Source organism: Centruroides sculpturatus, unplaced genomic scaffold, assembly GCF_000671375.1.
Source record: "Centruroides sculpturatus isolate CEXI.00-Female unplaced genomic scaffold, Cexi_2.0 scaffold483, whole genome shotgun sequence".
NCBI lineage: Eukaryota > Metazoa > Arthropoda > Arachnida > Scorpiones > Buthidae > Centruroides > Centruroides sculpturatus.
In genome coordinates this window covers 400,987-405,657 of record NW_019384741.1, presented here as the reverse complement: position 1 = coordinate 405,657, position 4,671 = coordinate 400,987, and the positions used below count along the sequence as shown (strand labels likewise).

Sequence of the window (4,671 nt, the reverse complement as noted above, 5' to 3'; positions counted from 1 at the left end):
ACGGGACCAAAACCTTCGGGAAACACCGGAACGAGTCGGAACTGCACAAAGAGAAGATGAACAAGTTGCTATTTACATTCGTCGTTATCGGTAAGTAAACTTTATAGAGTATGTATTGACGTACTTTAAATGATTTTTTATTTTTTAAACGTATTTTCAGTGGCCGTAGACTAGATGTTTAACTGTATTTGTAAGTAGCTTAATGATAAAATTTAATTTTTTTTCAGGAATTATTTTGTTAGAAAGTGGCGAAGGTCGATACGTGAAAATCGAAGGACGTGATCAATTCAATTTAAAACAAAGAAATTCCAGAGGGAGTGTTGCAGATGTAGATAATATAAATGTTGATACAAATGCTAACGTACTTAGTAGTCAGGGTATTTCGCCAGATAGCGTAACTAGTGATGATCCTGTTAGTGGAGCTATTAGTAATGTTGATGGTCTCGGTGGTTTCGGTGGTTTCGGTGGTCTCGGTGGTCGTCTTGGTGGTGCTGGCAGTTATTTTGGTGGTATCATAAGAAGGGCCTTAAGAAAAGAAAATATAAGCAAAATATTGAAGGAAGCACTAAGTAGATTTCATAAATAGAATGAAAGGTCAGTATCACTAAACATAAAAATTTCTTAATTTATTTTTTAAATTATAAAGTAATTACTATTTACTTTCATTTGCAAGTACAAATGTCTCTTTTATGCGTATTTTCCTCCAATTTGTAATTATTTTAAGAAATGTTAATTCTTGTTTTGAAAAATACAGACAAAATATTATTTAAAATAATCAAATGCCCTTGAATATTCATTTTTTATTTATATAATATTGTGTATTAAAATTGTCTTTTTCTTTGTAGTTAACCTATAATTGGTGCGCCTCAAAGTCGAACTTCGGGTCTCACTTCTATAATATAATAAATGTTATTTGTTGGATGCTTTTTAAAAATTGTAACTGCGATATTAAATTATTAATAAAGAGCTTTGGGTCGTCAAAATATTCGTTAGTTTTATTCTTATTTGTACAAGTGGGCGATGCCTCTCGGGAAGTATTATGGCCCCTATTTAAGATTTTATGAAATAATGGACGAGCTCTTTGCAAGCAAGAAAGATAATAACTTTTATCTTAATAGAGACAAGTGTTTGGAGGAAGTAAAAGCTGCAAAGAACATGAAAAAGAAACAAGCTGTTCATTACAGGCGTATAAAGCGCTACGACATTTTGACTATAGGCAGCGAAGAAAAACTAATTGCACCCATGAAGGAGAGGGGTGGAGAAATAAGGTATTACATTTGTTACGAGGACTTATTCAATATTCTCGAAGAAACACATGTTGCTGTTGGCCACGGTGGAAGAACACGGATGCTTAAGGAATGTAACCGCAAGTATAAAAATGTAACAGTTGAGGCTACTATGACATATTTGAAGCTATGTCAACCTTGCCAAAAGAAACAGAAGACTTTGAAAAAGGGCATTGTCGTCAGACCTATACTTCACAGTGAAACTCACGCTGTCAGGTTGATCTAATAGATCTACAAACTATCCCAGATGGAAATTATAAATTTATTTTAGTTTACCAAGACCATCTTACCAAATTTGTGATCCTTCGTGCGCTTCAAACTAAACGCGCCGTAGAAGTTGCATACCATCTTTTGGATATTTTCACCACTTTTGGAGCGCCGAGCATCCTTCATTCCGATAATCGTCGAGAATTCTCTAACCAAGTTATTGAGAGTTTATGCTCCATGTAGCCGGATGTAAAAATCGTACATGGAAAGGCAAGACATAGCCGAAGTCAAGGATCAGTGGAGCGTGCTAATCAAGACGTAGAAAATATGTTGAGCACGTGGATGGAAACCAATCAGTTATCAAAGTGGTCAAAGGGTTTAAGATTCATCCAGGCAATGAAAAATAGAGCATACCACGAGGGAATCAAATGTTCCCCCTACGAAGCAATGTTTGGTTGTCCAATGAAAATGGGCCTTGCAACTTCAGCAATCCCTAGTGATATGATTAGAGTTATAAGATCTGAAGAAGATTTAGAGAAGTTGTTGCATTCGCATGACAATATGGAACAAAATAATGACGTCGAAAATGCAATCGAACAGGACAAGGAAGAAAGCATTGTTGAAAATGAGTCAGAAGGGGATATAGACAATAGCACTGTCAACGATAAAACACAAGAAGATGAAATGATTATTACTGAGAAGATGAAGGCGAAGCAAATAACCGATGATTCCAATGTAACGATTCAGAGAGATACCGATTCAGAGACAGAAAACACGATTGAGTCTCAGGAAGTTCTTGTAACTATAGAGCCAATACCAAAAAAGATAGAATCTGTAGTGACTATAAGAAACAACGCAAAATTGAATTTGGAAAAACAAGCTGAAAAAATGAAAGCCACGTCTGTTGATAAATATCCAAATGTGAAAATTGGCCAAAATGTAAGACTGAAAGTGCCTGAAATTGACAAAGCTAAAACCGACCCGAAAAGCGTTATTGCAGTTGTAGTAGATGTAAAGGAGTTTGTCGCAAAATTGTCTTTGACCGGAGGACAAGGTTTCAAGAAGTGCAACTGCTTTAAAAAATGCCTAACGAAGAAGGGCGCTTGCAAGTCATCAGGATTACTTTGTAATTTTAAATGCCATGATAGCTCTCCATGTTGTAACAAGTAAAATCCTTTTTTTTACTTTCATTAAATGACAATGAATACCAAAGATTAGAAAAAAAAACTGTGATTACTGATTAGCTTAGCCGGGTAGGCTATTATATTATTTTTTACAAGATAATTTAGTTTTTGTTATGTTAAAAAAGTATTTTTAAACTGTTTCACTAGTTATTAATAAATAGGACTTAGTAAGTTTATAATAATTGCAATAAATGATTATTAAAATACTCATAGTTTTATTTCCAAAACAAACATTTACTAATCGTCTTTAGTAAAACCCAGCATGTACCAAATTCTAATGGTAAAAGCCCGGAAAATCATCTCACTTTATAAAAATCCTTAAATTTACCAACTCATGTTGGTAAATCCGAAGATTTCTAAGTAAAACCTAGGATTTACCAATATACGGGCTTTTACAGTAACATATACACTATATCCAGTCAGTCACATAACATCGAACATCTGAATTTGACAAACTTCTCTTTCCCCAAAGCTTTCGTAAAAATGTCGGCAATGTTTTCGTTTGTACTGACATGTTCAATTGAAATTTCTTTGTTTCTACACGGGTCTTTGATCTAATGGTATCTTAGATCAATATGCTTATCCTCTTTGAATTCTTAAACGTTTTCATCATAGAATCGCACTTACGTTGTCAACTTTGAGGATTGCAGGTTTACACTTACCAAATTCTGGCAAAATACCTTTCGAGTTCATTAATTCTTGCTGAGATATATTCAGCCTCCACGGATGATAGAGCCACACATTTATATTTTCTGGAGAACCGTGCGATTGGATTTCCAGCATGAAAACCAATCATTCCGCCCACACTTTTCCTGGTTTTAGTATCTCCTCCCCAATCAGCATCACTCGTGCCTACTAGACTGTCTAAACCTTTCGTAAAACGAAGTGTAAGATACCTCGTGCAGCTTAAGTATCGAAGAATTCTTTTATCCGTTTTCCACAACTGAGCTGTTGGTCTGTCTAGATATCTACTAAGTTACGATACACTATACGCAATATCCGGTTTGCTTGTTACAGAAAGTACTGTACATCAGACTGCACACCAATCTACGAAATATCAATAGAATATCTTTACTCAAATTGGATTCTGTTAAATGGAAATTTGTTTCCATAGGTGTGGCAATTTCTCGACACTGTTTCATATTAAATTCAGTTAAGAATTTAATATGGAACGGGTAATTATTTTGGACTGACTGATTTTTAGTTCCTTTTCATCTCGGTCAAACTGCATTTCTAAGAACGATGAAACTTCTCCCAAATTTCTGACATTGAACACTTTGTACAGATCATTGATTAATTTGTCACTCTTTGCATCTTCTCCTGTGATGATCGCATCGTCAACGAAAAGGGTCACGTAGGCGCCGTTACCTACATACAAACAAAAGTCGTACTTCGACCTACAAACACCTAACTTTTCCATCACTTCGTTAAACTTGTCATTCAAACATTTTGGTACATTTCTCGAGCCGTACAATGCTCTAGTCAATTTCAATGTCCTTTTTCGACATTTAAGCCCTTCTGGTGTATTGATACATATATCTTTTTCTAGATATCCGTTTAGAAAGACAGTTGGAACGACTATTTGACGTAGCTTCCAGTTATGCTGCACTGCCACGGAAAGTAAAATTATAATTGTAGACATCCTACAGACTGGCGCACAGCTAAATTCTCTTTCTTCTTCGTAAGGTACTGTACTTGGAATCCTCTTGCCACTAATCTGGCCTTTCTTGTTCCATCTTGTTTGGTTTTAAATATCCATTTTGTATCTATAGCTATCTGGCCTTCTGGCAAATCTACAGGTGTCCAAGTTTGTGGTTTCTGATGAGAATCTAATTCTTTCTCTATAGCTTTCTTCCACTCTAGTGACTTGCACGCTACTTGGTACGTTTTGGGCCCTTCTGTCGATAACAACAAACAATATGCAGTATACAATACAAAATCATTTAAATGGGAAGAATTTTAACGTTTCTTCTAACTTTAGAATTTTCCACTTT

At 35.2% G+C, this 4,671-nt stretch overlaps 1 pseudogene; it reads left to right on the top strand.

Moving 5' to 3' along the window:
• Positions 1-1,068: 1,068 nt before the first annotated feature.
• LOC111628380 lies at positions 1,069-2,663 on the top strand (annotated as a pseudogene).
• Positions 2,664-4,671: the final 2,008 nt, after the last annotated feature.